The sequence below is a fragment of the Narcine bancroftii genome, chromosome 11, assembly GCF_036971445.1.
Source record: "Narcine bancroftii isolate sNarBan1 chromosome 11, sNarBan1.hap1, whole genome shotgun sequence".
NCBI lineage: Eukaryota > Metazoa > Chordata > Chondrichthyes > Torpediniformes > Narcinidae > Narcine > Narcine bancroftii.
The window spans coordinates 75,988,893-76,015,839 of record NC_091479.1 but is presented as its reverse complement, the minus strand read 5'-3'; the positions used below and the strand labels follow the sequence as shown (position 1 = coordinate 76,015,839).

The 26,947-nt window shown below is 39.2% G+C and overlaps 1 protein-coding gene and 1 long non-coding RNA gene across 6 annotated transcripts in view; one reads left to right on the top strand and one right to left on the bottom strand.

Moving 5' to 3' along the window:
- Nucleotides 1-152: 152 nt before the first annotated feature.
- On the bottom strand, nt 153-24,971 carry LOC138745940 (uncharacterized). The gene is made up of 5 exons (XR_011346608.1): nt 24,777-24,971; nt 23,963-24,103; nt 9,540-9,567; nt 3,628-3,706; nt 153-820 (listed from the first exon to the last, which is right to left on the bottom strand). It is a non-coding gene; the product is annotated as an uncharacterized lncRNA (long non-coding RNA).
- The window catches only part of LOC138745934 (peroxisome proliferator-activated receptor alpha-like), a 63,893-nt gene continuing 45,618 nt past the window's right edge, over nt 8,673-26,947 (top strand). For 2 of the 5 annotated variants that reach the window (XM_069903483.1, XM_069903484.1), the window contains exon 1: nt 24,463-24,901. The gene's annotated coding sequence lies outside the window, so the exon portion shown is untranslated. Of the gene's footprint in view, nt 11,031-14,265; nt 14,452-14,704; nt 14,778-24,462; nt 24,902-26,947 lie in introns of those variants that run through there. The other 3 variants (XM_069903482.1, XM_069903481.1, XM_069903485.1) reach the window with 3 other exon arrangements.

The following is a 26,947-nucleotide window of genomic DNA, read 5'->3' as shown; positions in this document are numbered from 1 at the left end:
GGGAGTCACTATCTCAGAGGACCTTTCCTGGACCCATCAGTGCCTCTACTTTCTCAGGAGATTTGGTATGACATCAAAAACTTGGCAAACTTCAGATGTGCGGTGGAAAGTGTGCAGACCGATTGCATCATGGCCTGGTATTGGGGCACTAATACCTCTGAGTGAATGCCCTGAAAAAGGTAGTGGATGCAGCCAAGTACATCACAGGCAAAACCCTCCCCACTATTGAGAAAATCTACATGGAATGGTGCTGTTGGAGAACAGCAGCAATCATCAACGATCCACACCACCCAGCACATGCTGTCATCAGGAAAGATGTATCGGTGCCACAAGACTCCTACTCAGGAACAGTAGCTCCCCCTCCACCATCAGACTCCTCAACCACAAACTCAATTGGAGACTCATTTAAGACCCCTTATCGTGCACATTATTTAGAATTAAATATTTGTTTTGTATTGCAGTCAGTTTGTTTACATTTATTTCTTTTGTAGATATATCATTTCTCGAGTCCAGTTTATTGCACTACCAATAGGTAGAAATTCTGCCTGGCCCACAGTAAAAAAGGATCTCAGAGTTGTATGTGATGCCTTGTATTCACTCTGACAATAAATCTGAACTTTAGATCACTCTCCCTCTCAGTTGACATATTTTATTGTGTAAGAGTGCAGTCTGATAAATAATTTTACAATGCAATTTTTGTTAACTTAATGACATGCTTTGTAACACTTGTTTTAAAGACATTTTTCATAGGTAAAGCAACACCATAGCCTTGGAGAGGAAGCTTGGACTGGGTAATAACCCTGACCTTGCCATCAATCATCTGATGAATAAAAAAAAACTTGACTCAATTTCATAATCTCAAACCATGAGTTAGATTTCTAACTCTGAGTCATCCCATTGAGAAATAGTTTAATCAAATTAAAAAGATAATGCTGCCACTGTAATATCCAATTGCTGCTGCCTAATCCGTACTTGAGGGCTCAACTCTGACTCGAAGCCATAGCAAAGATGCCAATTTGCTCATTAGCATTCTAGAAGTTTGCAAATTTTGAACTAGTCTACCATTATCAACAGTATGTGATCTGACAACTACTGGAAGATTTAAATTGCTTATGCTTTTTCGGCTTTTTGCCTAACTGAAATGTGACGTATGACTGCATTAAATTAAGTGTGCCATTTTTTTCTGCTAAGTAGAAAACTTTTCTTTTAAGAGGATGGGTAAATATGTTTGTATATTTTTAATGGACTTTAGAATCCAAATTAATCTTAGAAATTCCTTGATAGTTCAATGGAGAGCAAAATAACTGTAGAACATCTAAAGTTGTGAAAATGTATAAATGTCTCTATAAATAATAATGCTCTGTTAATTCATTCAAAAGTTCATTTATATAACCAGCACTTTGGTTCATTGAGCATGGGCTGACAAGTACCCATCTAGATTAATCCTATTTTTATTCTCCCTACATTCCCTTGAACTTCTGCAGATTCTACCTTTCACCAACACACAGTGGCAAACTTCTTCTTCTTTGACTTGGCTTCGCGGATGAAGATTTATGGAGGGGGTAAAAGTCCACGTCAGCTGCAGGCTCGATTGTGGCTGACAAGTCCGATGTGGGACAGGCAGACACGGTTGCAGCGGTTGCAGGGCATACAGTATTGAATGAAACTGGTGTAGCCGGACAAAGCCTATGCCGTCACAGGGAGAACTCGCAAATTCTACATGGAATGCACCAGAGATCAGGTGTGAATTCAGCTGGTTGGAAGTTTGGGTAACAGTTCTCAACCAATGGCTGCTTGAGCCTTTTCTACCATTTCATTAAAATCTTGTTTGGTCCAGGATCACTTTCCTGGTCTCTCCTAGTACTCCTTAACTCTCATGTATTTCAACCTCCACCTTGTATATTCTCTGAGACTGTTTCCACAGCTCTCTAGGGTGGAGAATACCAAAATTTAACATCCCTCTCCGAGAAGAATCACCCCCCCCGTCATAAATTAATGATGCCTTGTTCTAAAACATTGTCCCCTCATCCAGAACATTGACTCAGTATATTACTTGTCAAATCCCCACTGAACATTTTAACATTATTGACTGTTATGAATATTATGAACATTTATGATTTACAAGATTTTAAGCTCCCAATGAGTATAGGCTCAACTTGTACAGCCTATCTTCACAGATCATCCCCTGTATCCTATAAATCAGCGTAGGTCAGTTTGACCAGTGTTGTGACTCTTGCTATGGAATATAAGAATATGGAAACTTTGTTGCCCCTTTGCATTGTAGGTAAACATCTCATTTGCTTTCCAAATGACTTGCTGAAACTGCATACAATTTTTGTGCTTTATAGACCAGAACCTCTACATCCCTTGTGCCACATTATGTAGTTTTTCTTCATTATACACAATTTGTCCACTTCTTTCCCACTCATTTAACCTATCTATCCCTTTGCAATATTTTTGTGACCTCTTTTCAAATTGCTAAACTGTTTGTAGTACATTTGTGCCATTTATATCATTAACAACCAACCAATTTTCCCTTGCAACCGCTGCAATCGTGTCTGCCTGTCCCGCATCGGACTTGTCAGCCACAAACGAGCCTGCAGCTGACGTGGACTTTTTACCCCCTCCATAAATCTTCGTCTGCGAAGCCAAGCCAAAGAAAGATAGAGTTGAACCCGTAGCACTGATTTCTCTGAACTTCATTCTTAGTAATCAGAGAAAATGATATTAGGAGTGGGAAAATGTTGTCCTTCACATGTTTATCCATAAGATTTCAAAAGAACTTTAATGGTTAAATAATGCAAAGGAATTTGATATTTGTATGCAGTATTAAAATAAACTGATGGTAAAGGATGAATTAGCATATTTCTTTATCTATGTTTGTTGCACAAAAGGTACAGTGCTAGACCAGAAATTTCAGTCAGTTAATTACCCTATCTCCAAAATGAAATAAAAATCTGATTGAAAAAAAATCCTTGCTTTAGTACTTAATCTTATGTAAAATCCAGATGGATAACTTGCTGGTCTGCTAGACTCAGTCCATTTTATCTTTTACCAGATTGTCTGTAATACAAAGTTGAGATGGGAGAATGCTATGCTGGGAAATAGTGTGGTCAGGATGAAAAGAGTTAGGACATAGACATTTGAGAAGGAATAGTCATAAGAAATTCTGTTTTGGTTGTGAGGATAATTAACGCCACAGGGAGTAATATCACCTGGAAGATGTTTTATGGAAACTTTCTGAGATTTTTAAATGAGAATTAAAACAACAAAATCTCTTTCTATTGATGACCAGAAATTATGTTATTATTTAATAATTCATTATACTCTAATCATTCATATTAAGGAGGTAGCTTGAAGGGATATGTTTCTCTTTGAAAAGATAGTGTCCAAGAGGTATAATCAGTTCAACAATATCTCTATCCCTGAAAATTTAGATTGATGAATGAAGTCTTATTCCTTATAAACAAAAATGATTGATTTTACTTCTGACATTTCTTTCATATGTATTCCTCAATCTTTCTCTACAATCATTTAAATTTAATTTATATTTCCTTTGTTTTCTAAACTTCCTGTTTTTCTATGTATGTGAGATTGAGCATTCTGTAATCTGGTTGGTTCACTTACCTTCCTAACCCTCCTGCTGCTTTTCTGCTATCGAACAACATGAGATCCTTGCAAAGGGCTCCTGATTAAAGCGGAAAACCTGGTGAAGAGATATTGAAAGAGAGGAAATCTCAACTACCAGGCTTACTGATAGGCTGTGTTCAACTATTTGTGCATTGAACAATGAAGAACATTCCCTTAACTCTCAGGAGAAAAAATCTGGGCTATTGTGTTACCAGCAATGTATGTTATGTAAATGGAAATACATTCTCTGGATTTTTTGATGTTTTGTGAAATATGATGGCATTCAGTACCTTGAAGCATTTGTGTAGGACATGGTTCCTGCTTTATTTTCACCTGCTATTCCCAATCTGAATTTTTTTTTGAAGAATGAGATGATGAGAAGGGAATGATCAATGTAATGATAAAGGTATAATGAAGAGAGAGTTTCCCTATACATATTGACATGACTGAATTAGAGTCAGGTGTTATTGTACACATTTTAGCCTTTTGATACAGTTATCATTGTTTTATGGTATTTTTAAAGAAAAAGTATTCATACTGTATCCACTACTGTTTGATATATTGGGGTAAACTATTGTTATACTGTGATTGGCTACTGCCAGCTGGATCTTCAGTATACCCATGGCCTCTGCATTTGGCATCATTGATCATTGGGAAGGCCAAGGGTCCGACTTGTGAGAAGAGGAGCTTCAGACATTCATAATCGCAATCAGGAAGTCCCTGAAGCAGCGAAGCCAGAGTTTGAACATATCTGGGGAGTCAGATGATCGAGGGTCTATGTTGAGTCTCTCAGGTTTCAGATATTGCTCCATTTTCTTGAAAAATTATAGTCAATAATATCAATATCAAACTGATGCACCATCAATTGCCACAAAAGACTGAGGTTGTAAATCTGATAGGTTTTTATTGACTATAGACTGGAGCAGCAACCAACCTCAATGACTGATCATAACAGGGTGAATAGGGAGCATGCAAAGGGGTTATGGGTGGGATCAGTCTCGAGAGGCATACCCAGCTGTCAGTAGCCAATCACAGTAAAACAGTGGTTTACCACATTTATTTTTGAAATGATTGGGTCTCTGGCATAAAATGAAAATGTTCAATAAACACTATTTTTGTGTTTGTAGGGCAAAAAGATTCTCTACTTTGCCAGGAAGAGGATAAGCAATATTCAACTGCAAAGAGTATTCCTTGGCAACACAGGATGGCCTTTTTAAGAACTAGCAATTATTCTATTCTTGTCTCTCTGTACTTCACTCATAGTCTGCATTGTGGAGGTATATACAGTAAATAACTACTAAGGCAATTGTTTATTTAAATCTATCATCAATACTACTTTGTGATTTCATGATCATTCATTAAAATGGAGGCACTAGGATGGCATCTGTACCTTCTGTCCACCTCCATTCCTTTATATCGGTTTTGGTTTATTTGAAACTTTTTTGGTCACTTTAATATTCACTCCAGTTGCTTTATCCGATGACCCAGTCCCAAGTTTGTTTTGGTGTGATTCTTCTATCAAAATTATCCAACATGATATGATTTCCTTCTTGCACATTTGGGACTTTGTTGGATTTTCTGGACAACTAAATATTCCTCTTCTTAACAACATTTTATTTCACTTTTTAAAAGATCTTCTACAAAAATATCATTTTTTTCAATAAACCACTTAAAGGGGAAAAATCTAGCAAGTTTAAAAGGAGAGTGGGACAGAGCCTCAGTAAGTTTATACAGAGAGTCAAGGTGGACTGATGATTTTAAAAGTAGTGTTGGAATGGATCATGGGTTTTAGGAGGAGTGTGGATATGGTGTTCTGTGAGCTTAAATGCAGTGCCAGAAACAGAAACAGGTGAGCTAGATGCTAAACCATCAGGATTTCTGATCAACTGTATGATAGTTTATCAGATGTTTACTCTGCTGTGCATTCTCTCTGTCTGAATAAATTCCTTTGAAAAAGCTCTGCTCTGTAGTACCATGTTATAATATTTAAACCTGGAAACCATGAATCTAAATAATGCTGTAATTGATTTGAAGTCAAAAAGACTCTTAAGTACTGCCTGCTTATTCTCTCAAAAGGTTGTTTAGCAATTCTACTTTAAAGTGGAAGGTAGTCAGTAAAATGTTAGGAGTAATCTGATAAAAATAAGTGTGAAGGTTAATAAATCAATTTAAACATATGTCGTTGTATTCAATTTTAGTTGTGATACAGAATGGGTCAATTTTTTTGGTCAAATATAATACTCATACCCTTATTTGTTTTTGTAGAAGTCCAGGATGAAAAGAAATTGTGCAAAACATTTCTTTTGGTAACTCATCATTTTTTTTTAAATTTTACCTGTTTTAAAAGTCTCCTATGTACGTAAAGCAACAATATTTTTTGAGATAGTAACATTGAAAACTGTTATAATTCAAAGAGCAATGTATTAGAGCCTGTTTAGGATTGTTCATGATTTTAGTAAGATATTTTGGATTAAACGTGATTAAATTACATAATTTCAATAGATGCTAACCCTGTGCTATTATATATTACCACATTTATTAAAGAAAATATTTGTATAAATGATTGTTTTTCTTTCTGTTGAAGCCTTGAAAATATCAGCATTCTGATGAAGTGATGGAGTGGCACAATTAGTGTAGCCATTAGCCCAAAGCTATCACAGTGACAGCAACCCAGGTTCGAATCCGGCACTGTGTGTAAGGAGTTTGTACTTTCTCCCTGTGTCTGCGTGGGTTTCCTCCAGATGCTCCCGTTGCCTCCCACCCTTCAAAGCATATGGGGGTTGTAGGTTAATTGGAGTATTTTGGCAGCACGGGCTCATGGGACAGGAGGGCCTGTTACGCTGCTACGTGTTTAAATTTAAATTAATTTTTTTAAATTAAATCCAGTACAGGACAACATACATGTTAATGTAATCAATCATGTTAATATAAAGTTTCCTCTTTATTGTGGGAATTCAGCTGTTTTCTGTTCAGCTTACTGTTAACTTGCGATGAGATTACACTTTCATATGTGAGTATTTTCCTTGTTCCTTTATACACAGGTTAATCAACACAAGGAATGTATCCCTGCATGATCTTTGCTGCTGAATATTACAGTCCTTTGGGGTGAGGTAGTAGGTTGTATAGTTTTAGGGTTGTGCCCTTCCAGTCAGATAACTATACAATCTACTGTCTTTCCTGAGGTGGCTGTCAAAACTTCGATGGATCACTTGACAACCTTTTTTCTGATCATCTGGATATATTTCAAAAAGTATGAGTAATTTTATCAATTCTGTAAAATGAAGCTCTTCATTAAACGCTGTTTTATAATTTTTTTCAATGATTCATTTTTGGATCATAAAGCCAGATCAATGTTTTCTAATGGTTGTGAGGCATTCAATTAAGAAATCTAATGCAGGTAGTTGCATTAAAATCCAATGCCTGATTATGGTGAGCAGTATGATTAGCTGCTTAGAATCTTGGTGTTTAATAGCTTCAATTTTGTTTTAACAAACGTTGCTTCCTGTGCAGCCAGGAGAACTTGAAAAGATGGCTGATGGTCCAATATCACACATTCCTGATCCCCCCTCTCTCTCTCTCCAGAAGCTCAGTTAAATTTTCATACTCAATGTAGATTTTCCTGAAATTATTTTGAATGTTTCAGCATGAATGAATTAATAGATTAGATTGTTTATTGTAAATGAAGCTGCAGGGTTCAAAATTTCAAGGTGATCCTGATCTTCCCACAGAGCAGGAGAACTTCCATACAAACTAAAAGGGCAAATGGATCAAAAGGCACAGAATCCCTAGGCTAAGGCTACCCACTCCAATTCTTGGTTAAGGACCAGATGTATGAATGGAAGCTGATAAATAGGATAAGGAAACACATACAAGAGTATACATGGGTCACATGATGGCATGTGAATGTTGTAACCTGCTCAACAGAATGACTGAATCTAAGTAAAGTCTTGACAGTGAGGATATTGGCCTGAGATATAGAGTTGATGATGGTAGAATTCTCCTTACTGTAGATATGGAGATTTTTTCAAACGGTGTTGATGATAAAACTTTTAGAGGCTGCTGTAGATAGACCAAGTCTCAGAAGCATAAATGAAGGATCACTGGTTTAAGTGGACTCATGTCCTGATAGGTGTCAAATCTACCAAGTAATAGGAGCAAATTCTGTGGTGGTCTTGCTATAATTATGAAATCTCCATAATGTGTGAAATACAATTTATTTTGTACATTTCATTTCAGTTGTTACAATCTCAATGTTCTGCCAGGTTGAGGTAGTAGGTTGTGTAGTTTCAGGGTAGTGATTTTGCCCCATCAGAAGATAACTATACAACCTACTGCCTTCCCTGAAGAGCAATATGACAGCATGCAACTTGCTTTTGGAAAACACAGTAAAAAAAAATTCAAAGCAAGCAATAATTAAGAACAACTGTTTGTTTTTAAAATGAGTGGTGTTTTTTAAAATCTGTGGTATAAAATAAATTGGGTTTTTTTTTAACTACCAGTCAAATATAGAACATTGTCAGAGACAAGCAGTGGATATTTATTTTGTTTCTGTCTATTTGAAAGCAATAATGTACTTTCATAACCTCAGAAAATTAATGCTACAGCGGCTGAGCCATTGTAAAACAATGACTAACAAACATGTGGAAATTAATTCATGCTGAAGCAGAAACAAGCAATTACAATGTATTGGAAACCAATCTGTCATTTATTTTATATGTATTTCTCAGGGATAATATCATGTACTAGTTGCCATAGTTGTTAAAGTTAATAATCAAAACTTATACATTGAAAATAAATGTCTTTACAAGTTATTTTTAATCTAGTTCTCTTTAAGTGGATATGTTCCCATGGACAATGTGAAAATGTACTTGATTTCAATGTTGCATTCTTCAAAATCCACGCAAATTCTTTTAATGTGGTGTAAATATATATAGATTATTTTTATCTCCAACTCTGGAGGAACCAACATGACTATGGGAAAAGCACTAAGTTTTGAGATTAAGTCCGACATGGTTTAATGATTGTCTCCATGCATTGTTAAGGTTCTGGCAAAACAAACTTGAAAAGTGAACTGAAGTTTTTTTGAATTGAAAAGGTCGATGGAATAACTAGTGTCTGAGGGATAAAGACAATTTCCACAACAGCATTACCAGTCAGTATTGTACTGTCAATTACTTTGGCAGTAATGTTTGAACTGATAACTTTATGCCACTGCATTGTATTGGTGAATCCAAATTCTGAAGTAAATGAAACTGCTTGGAACTACTTCTGTTAGTTTAAGATTATGAGATGGAACACCAGGGTGTGACAGAGTTTAAAAATTCAACAAGAGATTGTCAATGTCAGTCATATTTTTGACATTATTGTATTATACAGGTTGTCCAGGAAGCTTCTCTAAAGAATGTCTTTATTTATGGCCTGCACTGCAAAATTTGTTGGTATAATATTTTTCTCATGCAATCATTTTTACTTAAAATAGTGTTGAGTGACATTTGGGGAAGCAGCTTGCATCAGATCATGAAGTGATTTAACAATGTGGCTGAAGTTTTTCATCAATATAATTCTGCTGAGTCATCATGTTTAACTTCCCCATTTCCTAATTTGAGTAAATCTGAAACAAACTCTCAAGTAGATGGATTGCCTGTCAGATGGTCTCACAGATGAATTTTCTTTCTTTTTAAAATATTTTTATTGATTTTACAAACAAAAAGGGTACAATTCGATAAGATAGTATGGACAGTTACATAAACTAAATAAGACATTCTGTAAATCACTAACATACATAAATAGCAAATCATAACCATAATTGATATTCTAAATAGTATAACCTATTTTAGAAATAACTAAAAATGTTAAAAAAAAAGAAGAAAGAAGAAAATAGTAGAGGAGGAAAATGGAAACTCCCTTACCTAAGTGTGTTGCCAGATGCCATGACTGCTATTAAAAGAAAAAAAAGTTAAAAAAAATTAATATAAGGATTGTGGAAAAGATAGCAGTCAAACAATTTAATTACATTGGATTAAAATTATAAAGTAAAATAGTGAGTCATAAATGACCCTCATAACTTCTGTAAACTTGTGTCTGAATTATTAATTGAATAATGAATCTTTTCCATGTTCAAACAGGACATGATGTCATGCAACTGCTGATCATGAGTAGGCAGGGCAGCATCCTTCCATTTATGTAAAATTGCACATCTCACCAAAAGAGAGGCAATGAAATGGAGCGACTCTGAACCAGAGATAAAGAAGAATCATGCCCTCCTGTTGTATTGAAGAGGGCCACCAAAGGATTTGGTGTTAAATATAGATTAAAAATCTAAAAAATCTAAATTGAAAACAGATGAATTTTCAAGTGTAATTATTTAACATTGGCCAAATATATAAACTTTAATACAGGCTTTCAATTTATACGCTATAGTACTTCATGGAATTACTGGTAGCATTTTATTAAAAAATCTCCAGCCAGCACTGAAGTAACAGCTCCCATTAACTTATCATTGTGTCTCTGATCTGGCAATGTTTGATCTCGTGCTTCAATGGCTGCTTTGTGATCATAGAAAATAAGTTAACAATCTTTTAGAATGTTTTCCATTGCAATGTTACATGTTGGAATCTCCATGTTTGTCAAATTTAAATGGAACTAAAAGCTTCAGTTTAATCCCCATTGCCAAAAATATCGAAGCAATGGTTGATGATGCTATGGTCAAGACAATCATGTTTTGTCTTCATAGCCAAAAGCAGATTAATAAGTTTGTTCCCATTCTACCAGAAACCATTTCTTTGGTATCTCAATAAACTTGGTTCTTTCTCTTGGTTATATTTGTCCAACTAATTTAAATTGTAATTGGTTTCTTGCAGAACCTTGCAAAAGTACGGGTCAAGTTCACCAAAGCATTCAGTACCTCAAAGATAGATCTGAAAAAATTATCATCAGCTTTCAATTAGGAAAATTAAAAGTAGGCCCCTTTTGGGCTACGGCTATTGTTTATATATCTATCTGGATATATCATTGTCGTAGCTATCCCTTGAGGTCAAGAATGACGGCCTTCGTTCCATTTCACAAACTGAAGATGCCTGTGCATCTTTTTGTTTAATGTGAACTTGATGTTGCAATCCAAGAAGCAGACGATTCTTCACAAATCAACCAACAAATTCCAATGATATGGAAATCACGATGATTGGAGCTGATGGATTTGTTGCAGCCTTCATCCATCTTCACAGCCGTTGAGTTCAGAGTAACTTTGTCCACCTGTTCCACCTTTGAGTACTTGGTTGGATTGTTTTGTCAGGAACCTCACCCTCGACCTTATCACAATGGGTGACCCTACCAGGAGCATAGCTCCAGACGGCATCATTCTCTGGATCTCAGGACCACACAAACTTCTTCACCACAACAAGGTGATAATCCACAGAGAAGCCACATATATAATAGCAAATTGTCAGCAACAAGAAAACACAAAGGTCATGGAGTGCCAATTTGAACTGCTTATATACAAATGTTTTTTTCTATTAATATGAACTTGTATACTAAAATATTAAGTTATAAAAGTATAATTATTACCAATATTTCAGCTGAAAGATAATATTTTCACACATTTCAGATAGATTTTATAAATATAATATCAATCTGGCCTTACCTAAAGGGATAATCAACTTATTGGACAATATAACTTGAAAAATTCATGATACTGTTTGTAACAACATATTTCCTCAGAGTTAAAATTGCTAAGATCAGGAAAAAACTACCAACTGGCAGATAGAGGGGGTGGAGGCTGGTATGGAGTCCATTTACATAGGTTGATACATCATGGGCTGAGGGACCTGTACTGTAATGTTCTGTAACTGCATTAACTATATCAATCCAACAAAAGCATTGATAATTTAATATTGCAGTTCAGGAGATGGTCTTGACCCACAATGTTGACTGTATACTTCCTACCACAAATGGTGCCTGATCAATTGGGATCCCCCAGTGATATTTTTTTGCTTCAGATTCCAGCATCTGCAGTGTCTGGGTCTCTCTCTTTATAACCCATCTGTTGCAGTTAGGGTCGCTGCATGACACTCACGTGGTGTCATCATATGGATTTTTAACCACAGAAATGTCATAATCTGAAAATTTGGCAGCTGTATGCTTTTGTTTTACACTTACTTATTTGAAGTTTGAGAGTTTTTTTTTTGCAGAATGTAACAGTCAATTTTTTCACGTTTAACTTGCATGGAGAGGTTCTCTTTTAATTTTGTACTTAAAGTATCATTAAAATAATAGTAGATGATCTGTGCTGACATACTTTCATTTAAATCTGCTTTTCCATTGAAAATATTTTGGATTCAATAATAAGTATACTGTTTAAGATATGTTTCTGATATTACCTATAACGTTAGGAGGAAGGATTAACTGTGTTATGATTAATGTATTCCTTTTTCAAACCTTGCCTATATTATTACCTCAAAAGTTTTTTCATGTGAGGAAAGTTCTTTAGAAAGATAAAATGTTAAGAATTTTTATTGAAAGATTCATGTGAAAATATGAATAGGGAGGCCTACAGCTTAACTTTAAAAATTATTGTCAAGTGGCTCAAATGTGAGATTGCGCACATCTTTTTTTGAAGGAGCAGAAAAACTGGCATGGGTCAAAATAGAATTGGACAAAATAGGAGAGGGATTAGCAGAGGAATTTATATATAAATGGGATTCAAAATTAATGATTGGCGCTAAAGAAACACCATCGCTGAAGCATTTGATTACTGTTTGGAACAAATGGTGAAATTGGCATAAAAGAAAGTATATTCACAATGCCTCTGAACAAAATTATCTTCTACCTTTTTCAAAGGATAATCAATTTTTAACTATTTGATTTCATAAAGGCATTAAAAATATGGAAGATTGCTTTGAATAAAGCAAATTAATGTCATTTGAACAACTAAGGAATAAATACAAAATAACTAATAATACTCTTTTTTGTTATTTTCAATTGAGAGGATATCTGAGGGAAAAGTTAGGCCCAGCGATGCTGTTACCAACTTGTAGTGAGGTGGAAATTCTTATTGGGAAGGGAAATACTAAGAAATTTACTTCTGCAATATATCTTTTATTACAAACAGGAACTACTATACATGGAGTCTATAAATCTAGATAGGTGGGAGCTGGATTTGAATATTACAATTGATGAGCAAAGATGGTCAGATCTATGTTGAGATTGTATGACAAATGCTATTAATGTAAGGTTTAGATTAGTTCAATATAATTTTTACATCAGCTATATATATATATATATATATATTTGACACCATAAAAATTGAATAAAATGAAATCAGATTCATCAGATCAGCGTTTTAGATGTGGGTCATGGTGGGGAGCTGGCTGATGGAGGACCTCAGTTTTCTTCAGGCTGACTTCCAGGCCAAACATTTTGGCAGTTTCCGCAAAACAGGACGTCATGCACTGGAGAGCTGGCTCTGAATGGGCAACTAAAGCGACATCGTCTGCAAAGAGTAGTTCACGGACAAGTTGCTCTTGTATCTTGGTGTGAGCTTGCAGGCGCCTCAGATTGAAGAGACTGCCATCCGTGCAGTACCAGATGTAAACACTGTCTTCATTGTTGAGGTCTTTCATGGCTTGTTTCAGCATCATGCTGAAGAAGATAGTAAAGAGCGTTGCACTTACTGCCTCTTTAACCGTGCTGCCCATAAGATTTGATTAGACATGGGCAACTTTTAATGTTTCATAATGTCAGACATTAAATTCAGTACTGCACAGCCTTCTGTCTGTACAATAGTGTAACTCAGGTATACAGGAAGCCCCTGTATTATGATCATTTAGGTTACAAAAAATCACCCTTCTAGAATTTACAATTCATGACCAAAAATATGATGTGCAAAATAAAATTTGCTGTTATGGAATTTATGGGGGGGGGTGTTGGTGGGAAATAAATAAACACAAAATACACGTAACAAAAATGGCTGTTTTTATGGTTTGCGATCTGATGTGCAGATAACATGGTTTTTTTTAAAACTGTGTTTTAACAGCGTAGGTATTTTGCTATTCAGTTTTTTCCAAGTTTTCCATTTTATTTACCCTCCATATGTCTGAAACAGCATTTAAGCTCAAATTGTAAACCTAAATAACCACTGTTATTTGTTTAGAGTTGCATCATTAAACTATTTTACCTATATTTGATGTTTTTAAAAGTGTATCTCTACACTCACTGAAGGCTGAAGGTGGCCACTTAAGAGATTTCCTTTGTCAGTTCCCAAAGCAAATCTCTTCATATTCCAGCATCTACAGTTTTAGTTATTTTTACACATGCTGGTGATTTGATTTCCTTAATTTCTCCATGACTAACATTAAAACTTTAGTTGTCATTTCTTGGCAATGTCATTTTTTTTTTTGGCTTAAGATTGGCTGTGTGGCAATTCCTCAATCAAAAAGGGATACAACTGAGAGGCATCACCAAATGTTTCATGTCAGTCACTGAGGATGTGGAAATTTAAAGATGATTGAAATGTTAACACTTCCTCCCCCAACACCAATATTCCTACCTGCTCCCAAGCTGAGTATGTCTGACATTTTCTATTATTTTATATTTGAAAATACAGACCCAGCCTCTATTTTATTTTATTTATTGTCCCAGCCGTAGCTCAGTTCTAGACTAAGGCAGAAATGCTATTCCTTTCGAGTTCTCCAGCCATTCAACAGTCCAGTTGCCCCAAGAAACTGTGGTGACAGTGGAGCTCAGCCATGCAGCAAGGCACCAAGCTGAATGATAGTATGAATAATTAAAAGATCGGAGGATCAGCTCGCAAGGCCAAAAATACAGGTAAATATCAACATTCTTCTGGTCAGCAAGTTTGACTATTTAACCTATATTTTTATTAAATAATTTCTTCAGCTTCTTCCAAAATGGCAAATGAAATTGTTTGATTTTGCAACCAATTGCAGTAGAAAAACAGTCTGAGGATTTTAATCAATGGCAGTTGCCAAATTCTTCAGTGAGACAGCAGGAAATAAGTCATGATTTCCAGAAGTTTTTCCAACAGTTAATTCCAATATTGCTTCAATTTCCTTGCCAGAAAATGTTCCACTGATCGGGGATTTGAACAATGAAGAACTTATTTCAATCACCAGAAAGATGTTACTTAAAAGGTAATTATAAATTTCAAAATTCAGAGTTCAAAGCTACAAAACTAGTGACCCGTAGAGGGTCTAGCAATCAGAAAAAGTACGCACAATTTTTAATTTTGTGCAGTAATCTTTGTTCTGGGGACTTGACAATTTGGTCCATTTTTCATCTTGACCATTGGATCTTTAAATAATGCAAGTTGAAACACTTATCTTGATTACTGTCTACTAATTGTATATTCATTGTTAATTCACAACAAAAGACGAAAGCAGAAGGAATGGGGAAAACCACCACCTGAAGTTCATCTTCAAACTGCACAACATCCTGACTCAGAAATGTCATTATTCCCTCGTTGTCTAAATGCCTGGAAATACTTGGCCAAATAGCACTGTGGGAATATCTTCACCAGAAGGATTGAAGCAGTAGAAGGAGCTAACTTCTCAATAAATGTTGGCCTTTGTCATCTAATGAGATGATCTAATGAGATCATATTAGATGTCTCATCTAATATGAGACATCTAATGACCCAGCATAAAGCATGATGAGTTTTAAAATAGTTTATCTGATGGCAGTGTTTGCAGAATACAGGCATTGGAGAGTAAAGGACTTCAATAAATGTTAAAATTTAAATATAGACCTACAGTATGGTAATAGGCCTTTCTGGTTCATGCTGCCATATACCCCAATTAACCTCCAACCCCCGTACATTTTGAAAGGGAGGAGGAAACTGGAGCACCCAGTGGAAACCTACACAGACATGAGGAGAACTCCTTAAAGATAGTGCAAAATTCAAAGCTGGTCACTGGCGCTGAAATAGCATTGTACACCAACTGCGTCACCCCACCTGACAAAGTTAAGGCAAGTGTAATGTTTGAATGAAGTAAATATTCTAAGGCTGGCATGATAGGATAGGTGATATGTGGCAGCAGTAGTACATGGGACTTGATGGAGTCATTGGGATCCATGACAGAAACTTCAGTAATAAGCATCTATAGAGCTTGTGAAACTTCAACTCAGAGTTGACAGATGTGGAAGGTGTGATGTACATTTATTTCCAAGACATAATTACAGCTTTAGGCTAAGTAATGTAGAATTGGTCAGGGAAGAGGGGAATGAAGGGTATGACTTAGAGTAAGGCATTTACTGGGATCGAGAAAGCAGAGTGCGACAAGCAGATTCTTACTGCCTGATGAACAGAGAACAGTGTGGATGATCAAACTGGCAACAATATTTTGACAAAGGGAGATAGTGAAGGTCGAGTGAAGAATGCAGAGGTTACACCCAATCTGCTGCAGGAACTCAGTGGATCAAGCAGCATTGGTGGGAGGGAAAGCAGCTCACTTGTCTCCATTCCTCTAGCTACACATCCCTTTGCTTCCTTCAGAGAGTGCCCTCTGCCCTTTCCCTCTTCACTTCTCAGCTTTTTTTCTTAGCTGTATCTACCTATTGCCTCTTACCTGTTGGCCTCCATATTCCCCATTATTTTATTTAGACACTTGATTTTTTGACATTCCTGATGAAGGTCTTGGGCCAAAACTCAACTGCCTTGTACTTCCTATGGATGCAGAGTGGCTTGTTGAATTTTCCCATCACTTTTGTGTAATGCAGTGGGTGAGGAAGAATGGATGACATTTCAAGTCCCTCACCCTCTCCACGGTATTCACACCTAAACAAATAACTTTGCTCTTAAGGGCTTTCTGCCGTTTCTTTCTTTCTTTCTTCTTTGGCTTGGCTGCGCGGACGAAGATTTATGGAGGGGTATGTCCACATCGGGTGCAGGCTCGTTGGTGACTGACAAGTCCGATGCGGGACAGGCAGGCACAGTTGCAGCGGTTGCAAGGGAAAATTGGTTGGTTGGGGTTGGGTGTTGGGTTTTTCCTCCTTTGTCTTTTGTCAGTGAGGTGGGCTCTGCAGTCTTCTTCAAAGGAGGTTGCTGCCCGCTGAACTGTGAGGTGCCAAGATGCACGGTTTGAGGTGATATCAGCCCACTGGCCGTGGTCAATGTGGCAGGCACCAAGAGATTTCTTTAAGCAGTCTTTGTACCTCTTCTTTGGTGCACCTCTGTCTTGGTGGCCAGTGGAGAGCTTGCCATAGAACACGATCTTGGGAAGGCGATGGTCCTCCATTCTGAAGACGTGACCCACCCAGCGCAGTTGGGTCTTCCATTTACAATGCTTGAATAATGCATGAAACTAATACTACTTATTAGGATGAGCAGTGATACAACAAGACTTGAGGCCTTGGGACTCATGATTCCATGCTGTTTGAAATATTGTAGTTTGATCATCTACTATATCATGGATATTCATTCATTTACTGGTACCTTCTAACACCAAGATCTCTGCCATAAGAGTTTCGAAAAGTTTAGTATTCATAAGCACTTTTCATGCTATACAAGGTAAATTATAAGAATTGAGGAGCCAAGAAAATATTGTTGATTGAAAGTATACAACACTCAAATAGTAACAATGAATAATATAGAATTATATCCAAAGTAACACCAGGTACTACACTTAGTCTACAAAAATACACACATTCATATATTTGTACAATGCTGCTTCACTTTAAAAACCGTCACAAATCTATGTGCCACAGAAGCTTTTTATATTAATTTTCAAATGTAATAACACAAACTTACTAATTTCTTTAGTCATTGTGACTTCAGGTTTTTCCCTATCATGAGTTTAATATCTGTACATTATGTATTCTAGGTACTATTAATTCCCATAATTCATGTTTCCGAGTAGGTTTTATACACAAATTTCACATCTTGTTCTACATTTGTTAATTTTACTGCTTGTAATTATATCATACGCCATATTCTTTAAACATGTAACACAGACTGCGGATATGCTAAATACTACAGCAATTACAGCAACACATCTTTTCAATATATTACTCAAAGTCATGAACCTAATCATGTCGCACTTTGATTCCTGACAGCTCATCTTTATGCCTTTGTTCCTGTTTAAGTGTGACTTCCTTTGACACAGAAACCTTTGTCTTCCTTGTTGAAGTGACAAAGTAATTGCTTCTGATCTCCTCTATCAGGATTATTTCTGATGCATGCATTTTTAGTTGAATCCATTTCCAGCTTCTCTTGCAATAATATCTTGAACTGACATTAGTAAATTAATGCCTAATATGTTCAAGGTCACATAACTCATGAACGCTTTGGAACTTTTAAGTCACCACTTACTCTCCTTCAAAGCATAGAACTCAATCTGTGTATGATTTTTCCCATTCAGAACTCTGTGATAAACAGAAGTGTTTGACCACAACACTTTTTCTCACATCAGAAAGTCTAATCCCCAAGAATGGCATCAACCTGACCAGATTGAAATGTCCTCAAGTCAGACTGCTCTTGGAGTATTGTGTGCAGTTCTGGTTATCCAGCTATGAGACAGATAGAACCATAGAACATTACAGCACAGAAACAGGTCCCTTCGACCCTTCTAGTATGTGCTGAACCATTTTTTTATCGTCCCACTGATCTGCATCCAGTGCATAGCCCTCCATACCTCTCCCATCCATGTCCAAATTCTTCTTAACTGTTAAAATTGAGCCCTAATTCACTACTTCAGGTGGCAGCTCATTCCACAATCTCATACTCTCTGTGTGAAGAAGTTTCCCCTCTATCCCCCTAAACTTTTCCTCTTTCACTCTTAACCAACGTTCTCTGGTTTGTATCTCACCTACTCTTAATAGAAAAAGCCTATCCACATATACCCTGTCTATCCCCTCATAATTTTAAATACCTCTATCAAATTTCCCCTCATTCTTCTATGCTCCAGGTTATAAAGTCCTAACCTGTTTAGCCTTTCCCTGCAACTCAGTTCCTGAAGTCCAGGCAAAATCCTAGTAAATCTTATCTGCGCTCTTTCTATTTTATTGATCTTTCCTGTAGTTAGGTGACAAAAATTGCACACAATATTCAAAATTTGGCCTCACCAAAATCTTATACTACTTTACCATAACATCCCAGCCTATTGTCAATACTTTGATTTATCAAGGCCAATATGCTAAAATCTCTCTTTACAACCCTATCCAACTGTGTTGCCAATTTCAGGGAAGTATGTATCTGTATTCTCAGGTATTCTACTGCACTCTTCAGTGCCCTACCATTCACTGTGTATGTTGTTTTTTGGTTTGTCCTTCCAAAATGAAACACCTCACACTTGTCTGCATTAAATTCCACCTGCCTTTTTTTTTTAGCCCATTTTTCCAGCTGGTCCAGATCCCTCTGCAAACTTTGAAAAGCTTCTTCACTGTCCACAATGCCACTAATCTTAGTATCATCTGCAAACTGCTGATCCAATTTACCACATTATCATCCAGATCATTGATATAAATGACAAAGAATGGTCCCAGCACCGATCCCTGGTCTCCAGTATGAGAAGCAATCATCTACCACTGTTCTCTGGCTTCTCCTGTCCAGCCATTGTTGAATCTGTTTCACTATTTCACTATGAAAACTTAGCGTCTGAACCTTCCTGGCTAACCTCCTCTTGTGGGACATCTCCATTAATCTGGAGTGGGTGCAGAAAAGATTCACAAAAATATTACCAGGACTGGTAGGCTTAAATTATAAAGGTTGGATAGGCTGGATATTTTGACCCTGGAGTGTAGGAGGCCGAGGGGGAAACCTAATAGAGGTTTATAAATCACGATGTGCACAAATGGGGTAAGCAGTTGTAGTCTCTTTTGCAGGATATGGAAGTCGAAAACGGGAGGGCACAGATTTAATGTGAGAGGGGAAAGATTTAAAAGGAACCTTTTTTCACACAATGGGAAGTGGGTATATGGAAGGAACTGCTAGAGTGGGATAAGTGGGAACAATTGAATAATTTAAAAGATATTAAGATGGGTACATGGACAGGAAAGGTTTAAAGCAGTGGTTTTCAAACTGCCCCTCTAAACTGGCATTCCACCTTAAGCAATCCCTCTGCCATAAATGCTCTGTGATTAGTCAGGGATTGCTTAAGGAGGTATGTGAGTGGGAAGGGAAGGGAAGTCCCAATTGTTACCAAAATATTTTGATTGAGAAAAATTGGCATTGCCCATTTCCTTTGGAGTTATGAAACTGTGCACATAACGAGTCAATTAGGTACGATTAAAACAGAGGATTTCAAACTTTTTCTTTCCACTCACATACCACCTTAAGCAATCCCTTACTAATCACAGCACTTATGCCATTAAGGATTGCTTAAGGTGGAATGTGAGTTTAGGGGGCAGTTTGAAAATCATGGGTTTAAAGGAATATGTAGCCATCTGCTACGAAGAAGCACACACTCGCAGTGTTGGAGGTTAAGCTCTGACTTTAATGACGCTGGAAATGCTCCATTTATACAGTTGGAGTTCCCACCGTTTGGTTGATATCAGCCGCATGAATAACAAAAACGAGATTCCCGCCTGCTAGAACATTCTTGCATACCCTTCTTCCCCAGCCTGGTGTTGCTCCATTAGCTGGGCAGCCTGACCAGCGCCATTTTAGGGCTACTGGTCTTGTACTGCCCCAGCTTCCAACCGTGCCGGTTCACTATGCTAGGGGTCATGTTACTGAGTTATGCCGCTGTTTACTACCGCACATTGAGCTGGCCCGATTATCTGGTGGCAGGCCGCCATATGACCCCCCCCCCCCCCACCACCCTAGAACCGATGCTACAGTTCATAGAGTCCGTGGATGCAGTCCCCAATGTTTTTGGCAGTCTGCTTCTGCGTCAAGGTGCTGCCATCTCCACAGGTTGTGTTAGGTCCGTATGTGCCGGCTTGAGCCTGTCTGTGGTGAAAAACCTCTGGTTCATCACTGATGTCCAGTTCAAAGGTGGCCCCACCTTCGTGTGGTGTAGCTAAGCACCCCACAGGCTGTTGCGCCTCTGTCAGAGGTTATGTGGCGTGGTAGTCTGAACCTTGCTACCCAGGACAAGAGGAGTGCCTTGGTACAGGATATAGTGGATATGTCAGCCAGGGGGATTGCTTCTGGCTACCGGGTAAAGTGGTCAACCACCAAGAACAGGTAGTGGAAACCCTGTGAGACTGGCAAGGGCCCCACTATGTCCACATGAATGTGGTCAAACCTTTGTTCTGTTGACTTGAAAGACTGTGGGGGGATCTCAGTGTGCTGCTGTACCTTGGCTGCTTGGCGTTCTTGGCCCACCCACTGACTTGCTTCCACAATCCATCCCATGTGGTACTTGCTGGCCACCAACCGGACCATAGTCCTGATCGATGGATGTGCCAGCCCGTGAATGGAGTCACAAACTCGTCAGCTCCCTGCCATTGGGACGATAGGCCGAACTCATGTATGCGATTGTAGATGTTCCTGCCAGGTTCTGCTCACCACCAGGATGTCATCCAAGTATACAAATATGCCGTCCAGGTGGAGCAGCCATGCCCCCCTCTCGCTGTGTGAGTCCAAAGGTCTCAGTCAATAGCACTTTGAAGGCAGTGTAAATGCCTTCCAATGGTGGCCTGTGGATGAAGTTGGCCACTCTGCTGTGGTAGTACCATGTGGTCTCAGATGTGATGCCCTGAATCTGGAACTGAGCATCAGCCTGGTTGAACCACATGCCGGGTTGAACAGTCCAGAAGGTCAGGAGCTTGAGGCCGACTGTGCTGTTCGCTGCTTCACTATCCATCGCTGGGTTTAGATTCTGTCTAAACCGTTTGGGTCATCAATTGTAGCTGTCTGCCATGAAGAAACACACACACTCGTAGTGTTGGAGGTTGAGCTTGTCTTTATTAAATGCTCCTTTTATACAGTTGGAGTTCCCACTGTTTGGCTGATTGGCTGACATCAGCTGCATGACAGGATTCCCGCCTGCTGGAACTTCTTGCGTATGTCATTAGATATGGGGATAGTGCCAGAGGATTGGCGCATTGCGCATGTGGTTCCGTTATTTAAAAAGGGTTCAAGGAGGAAGCCTGGCAACTATTGGCCTGTAAGTTTGACGTCTGTGGTAGGTAAATTAATGGAGAAAATTCTTAGAGATAGTACTTATAAACATCTGGATAGACAGGGTCTGATCAGGAGCACTCAACATGGATTTGTGGGAGGAAGGTCATGTTTGACCAATCTGATTGAATTTTTTGAAGAGGTGACTAGGAATGTGGATGAGGGTAGCGCAGTGGATGTTGTCTATATAGACTTCAGTAAGGCCTTCGATAAGGTACCACATGGAAGGTTAGTTAGGAAGGTGCAGTCTTTAGGTATAAATTTTGAGATAGTCAAATGGATTGAACATTGGCTGAAAGGGAGAGGCCAGAGAGTGGTAGTGGATAATTGTCTGTCAGGTTGGAGGCCGGTGACCAGTGGTGTGCCTCAAGGATCTGTATTGGGCCTATTGTTGTTCGTTATATACATTAATGATCTAGATGATGGGGTGGTGAATTGGATTAGTAAATATGCAGACGATACTAAGATAGGTGGAATAGTAGATAATGAAGAAGGTTTTCAAGGATTGTAGAGGGATTTGGGCTGCTTAGAAAAGTGGGCTGAAAAATGGCAGATGGAATTTAATGCTGATAAGTGTGAGGTGCTTCATTTTGGTAAGAAGAATCAGAATAGGACATACGTGGTAAATGGGAGAGCATTGATGAATACAGAAGAGCAGAAAGATTTAGGAGTAATGGTACATCGTTCCCTGAAGGTAGAAACTCACGTGAATAGGGTGGTGAAGAAGGCTTTTAGTATGCTGGCCTTTATCAATCATTGCATGGAATATAGGAGTTGGGAGGTGATGTTGAGATTGTATAAGACGTTGGTGCGGCCTAATTTGGAGTTCTTTGTGCAGTTCTGGTCGCCTAATTATAGGAAGGATATAAACAGAGTGGAGAGAGTGCAGAGAAGGTTTACCAGAATGTTACTGGGTTTAAGCATCTAGAGTATAGGGAGAGATTGGACAGATTAGGTCTTTATTCTTTGGAGTGTAGAAGGTTGAGAGGGGATTTGATAGAAGTATTTAAGATTATGAAAGGGATAGACAGAGTGGATATGGATAGACTATTTCCGTTAAGAGGAGGAAAGATTAAAACAAGAGGACATGAGTTAAGAATTAAGGTTTAGAGGTAACATGAGGGAGAACTTCTTTACTCAGAGAGTGGTAGCCGTGTGGAATGAGCTTCCGGGAGAAATAGTGGCGGCGGAGTCAATTGTATTATTTAAGAAAAGGTTGGACAGGTATATGGATGAGAAGAAGATGGAGGGTTATGGGCATTGTGCAGGGAGGTGGGACTAGAAAGGGGTGTTTGGTTCGGTGCAGACTAGAAGGGCCTAATGGCCTGTTTCCGTGCTGTAATTGTTATGTTATGTTAATACCTTTCTTCCCCAGCCTGGTGTTGCTGTTAGCTGGGCAGCCTGGCCAGCGCCATTTTAGGGCTGCCGGTCTTGTATTGCCCTGGCTTCCAACCGTGCCAGCTCGCTATGCTAGGGTTCGCTGTTTATTACTGTGCAGTGTGCTGGCCCGATCTCCGAGGTGGCGGGACGCCACATATGCACTAATTGCAGACAAATGGGATTAGCATGATCAGCAGAGACAAATTTTGCTGAAGGACCTGTTTCTGTGCTGTAGAATTCTATGGTTCTACATAAGCATTCCCTTCTGCTTGATACAAATGTGTTCCAGAATAACATTGTATCCCTCCTCCAGATTCCATAGCCTTCTTCCTTGTAACAATTTAATTGGTATTTAATTAGAACCCCACTCCTATTCCTTGACCCTATCCATATATTTCTCCATTTATCCCTGAGGGGACCTACTTTTATTTCTAATATATTTGTAAAAGATTTTGGTGTTCTCCTTATCCTACTTAGCAAGGCTATTCCATATCCTATTTTATCTTCCTAAACTTTCTTGTTCTCTCCTATTTGCTGTAAACTTCAAAGGATACTTTTTGATATTATTTGCCTACACCTGATGTACTTTTCCTGATCCAATCTTTCCAAAGGCAAATCAAGTTTCCCTTATTTTACTGGTTGAAGAGCTTGTAATACGTGAGCCATGGAATTAGATTATGATGGTCTATAACTCTGAAGTCCCAGAGTGCTTTGTGGTTGCCCACTTTTGAGGGGCCAGATCTATTCCATGTCTGTTCCATTTAGTGTGAAGGTAATCATTTCATTCTTGAAACAGACAGTAAGAACAGCATGCTGTAAATTGGTAAGGAGCGGTTCGAGCAGCTTTATCCTTTATGTGGTTTCGCTCACTACCTGTTGCAGATCTGTTCTGACATTTATATGCTCAGGGCTCAGTCAAGTCAGCAAGTGGGTGGGTAATGTTGTTTGAAGGGAGACGTACTGTTCCCTTGCTACTTTTCAAGTTCTGTGCTGCTCCACATCACAATCCATGAGCTGAGGGAAGATGAGAAGTGTGATCAGATTTCCATGCTCATGCTTGACCTGATGCCATGAGATTTCCAAAGGGTTTTTGCTCAGTGTTAAGGACTCTGGGAACATCTTAGCCGTGCACCACTTCGGGGATCATGGCCACACTTTTTACTGGGAACCTTCCCTCGTAGCTCCCTTTTCCCGTCACGTCCATACAAGTCAGCCTATTTGCCACAAGTTCCTCGCCAGCCAGTTGATCCCAGGCCTGCAGTAAGGGGGCTGGGACCACGCCTTTGCTGCTGCTTTCCCGCCGAAGACCGAAGGCCGGGCCTTCAGCGCACGCATGCCCTCCCGGCGCGCAGCGTCGCGCACGCGCGCACACGCGACGGCGCCAGGACCGGCCCGTGGGCCTCGTCTGCCCGCGGCGCGTCATTTCCGTCTGTCAGTTCCAGCCCAGGGGGTGGGGGGACAGTTTGGAAGGAGAAATTGGTAAACAGCGCGGCCGATTCCGTCCCCGCTCCTGAAACGGCCCGGGTGGAGCCGCCGGCGTTGAACTTCCGCGGAGGGGTGGGCGCGCCGAGCCTCACGCTGGCTTCTGTCAGACGGCGGGATCAGGTGAAAGGGGCGCCCGAGAAAGGAAAGGACGAGAAAGCGCTGCGGTGCTGCCCGGCGGCGGCTGACGGGATTCAATGCTCACTCGCGGCAGGTGATCGGCAGGCTGCGGCGTGGCGTCTGCCAGCTTTGATGGGAGGCCGAATGATGCAGCCCCCGCGGAATGCGTGAGGCTGCTGGCGGCAGAACCTTGACCCGACTTCCTGTCAGGTACTTGTCCCGTTTAGGGTGACCTGGGCTGAGTGCTTGTGTTGCTGCAGGTGCACCCCACGCTCGTCCTCACCCACCTGCCCCTCAGACTGGCTGTGGGAGCTGCAGGCCGCTTGCTTTCCATTCCTTTCTCGGCCTTTGCCAGCACATGACTCAATACAATTGTGAAAGGTCACAGTTTATCAATGTTTGTAGTGTGACAGTATTCAGAAACAATACCCCCCCCCCCCATGGCCCTTTGCAGTTTAATAAACCATCCTGAATCCTTATCAGTCAGAAAATGATTTTGTTGGAACAGTACTTTCATTGAACAAACTTTCCTTGCTTGGTAGTTGTTTAAAGATGTCAACGTTTTGAAACAGTGCTCTGTGATTTTTTTTTATCAACCACTTTAAAATTAGGTGAGTTCTTCCCAGATCAAAAATAATTGAGTCGATGGGAAAAAATTTTAAACATTATTTGGTCGTAAACATCATTAAAAAATTGGGGGGGGGGGGGATTGGTTTTCCAATGGTTTTTCTTGCAAAAGCAAAAATAAGAAGTTAAACAGGAAAGCATGTTGGTACTGTGTTAGTAGTGTAACACACACATACATATATATATAAAAAAAACATAAATATATATATATAAAACATATATATAAATATAAAGCATATATCTATATATATATATATGTATATATATCTATATATATATATAAAGCATATATATCTATATATATATATATATGTGTGTATATATATATTTTTTCTTTGGCTTGGCTTCGCGGACGAAGATTTATGGAGGGGGTAAAAAGTCCACGTCAGCTGCAGGCTCGTTTGTGGCTGACCAGTCCGATGCGGGACAGGCAGACACGATTGCAGCGGTTGCAAGGGAAAATTGGTTGGTTGGGGTTGGGTGTTGGGTTTTTCCTCCTTTGCCTTTTGTCAGTGAGGTGGGCTCTGCGGTCTTCTTCAAAGGAGGCTGCTGCCCGCCAAACTGTGAGGCGCCAAGATGCACGGTTTGAGGCGTTATCAGCCCACTGGCGGTGGTCAATGTGGCAGGCACCAAGAGATTTCTTTAGGCAGTCCTTGTACCTTTTCTTTGGTGCACCTCTGTCACGGTGGCCAGTGGAGAGCTCGCCATATAATACGATCTTGGGAAGGCGATGGTCCTCCATTCTGGAGACGTGACCCATCTTTTCAATCTTCTTCAGCATGATGCTGAACCAAGCCATGAAAGACCCCAACAATGAAGACGCTGTTTACATCCGGTACCGCACGGATGGCAGTCTCTTCAATCTGAGGCGCCTGCAAGCTCACACCAAGACACAAGAGAAACTTGTCCGTGAACTACTCTTTGCAGATGATGCCGCTTTAGTTGCCCATTCAGAGCCAGCTCTTCAGCGCTTGACGTCCTGCTTTGCGGAAACTGCCAAAATGTTTGGCCTGGAAGTCAGCCTGAAGAAAACTGAGGTCCTCCATCAGCCAGCTCCCCACCATGACTACCAGCCCCCCCACATCTCCATCGGGCACACAAAACTCAAAACGGTCAACCAGTTTACCTATCTCGGCTGCACCATTTCATCAGATGCAAGGATCGACAATGAGATAGACAACAGACTCGCCAAGGCAAATAGCGCCTTTGGAAGACTACACAAAAGAGTCTGGAAAAACAACCAACTGAAAAACCTCACAAAGATAAGCGTATACAGAGCCGTTGTCATACCCACACTCCTGTTCGGCTCCGAATCATGGGTCCTCTACCGGCACCACCTACGGCTCCTAGAACGCTTCCACCAGCGTTGTCTCCGCTCCATCCTCAACATCCATTGGAGCGCTCACACCCAACAGTGTATATATATAAAGCATATATATCTATATATATGTATATATATATAAAGCATATATATCTATATATGTATATATATAGAGAGATATATCTATATAGATATATGTATATATATAGAGAGATATATCTATATAGATATATGTATATATATAGAGAGATATATCTATATAGATATATGTATATATATAGAGAGATATATCTATATAGATATATGTA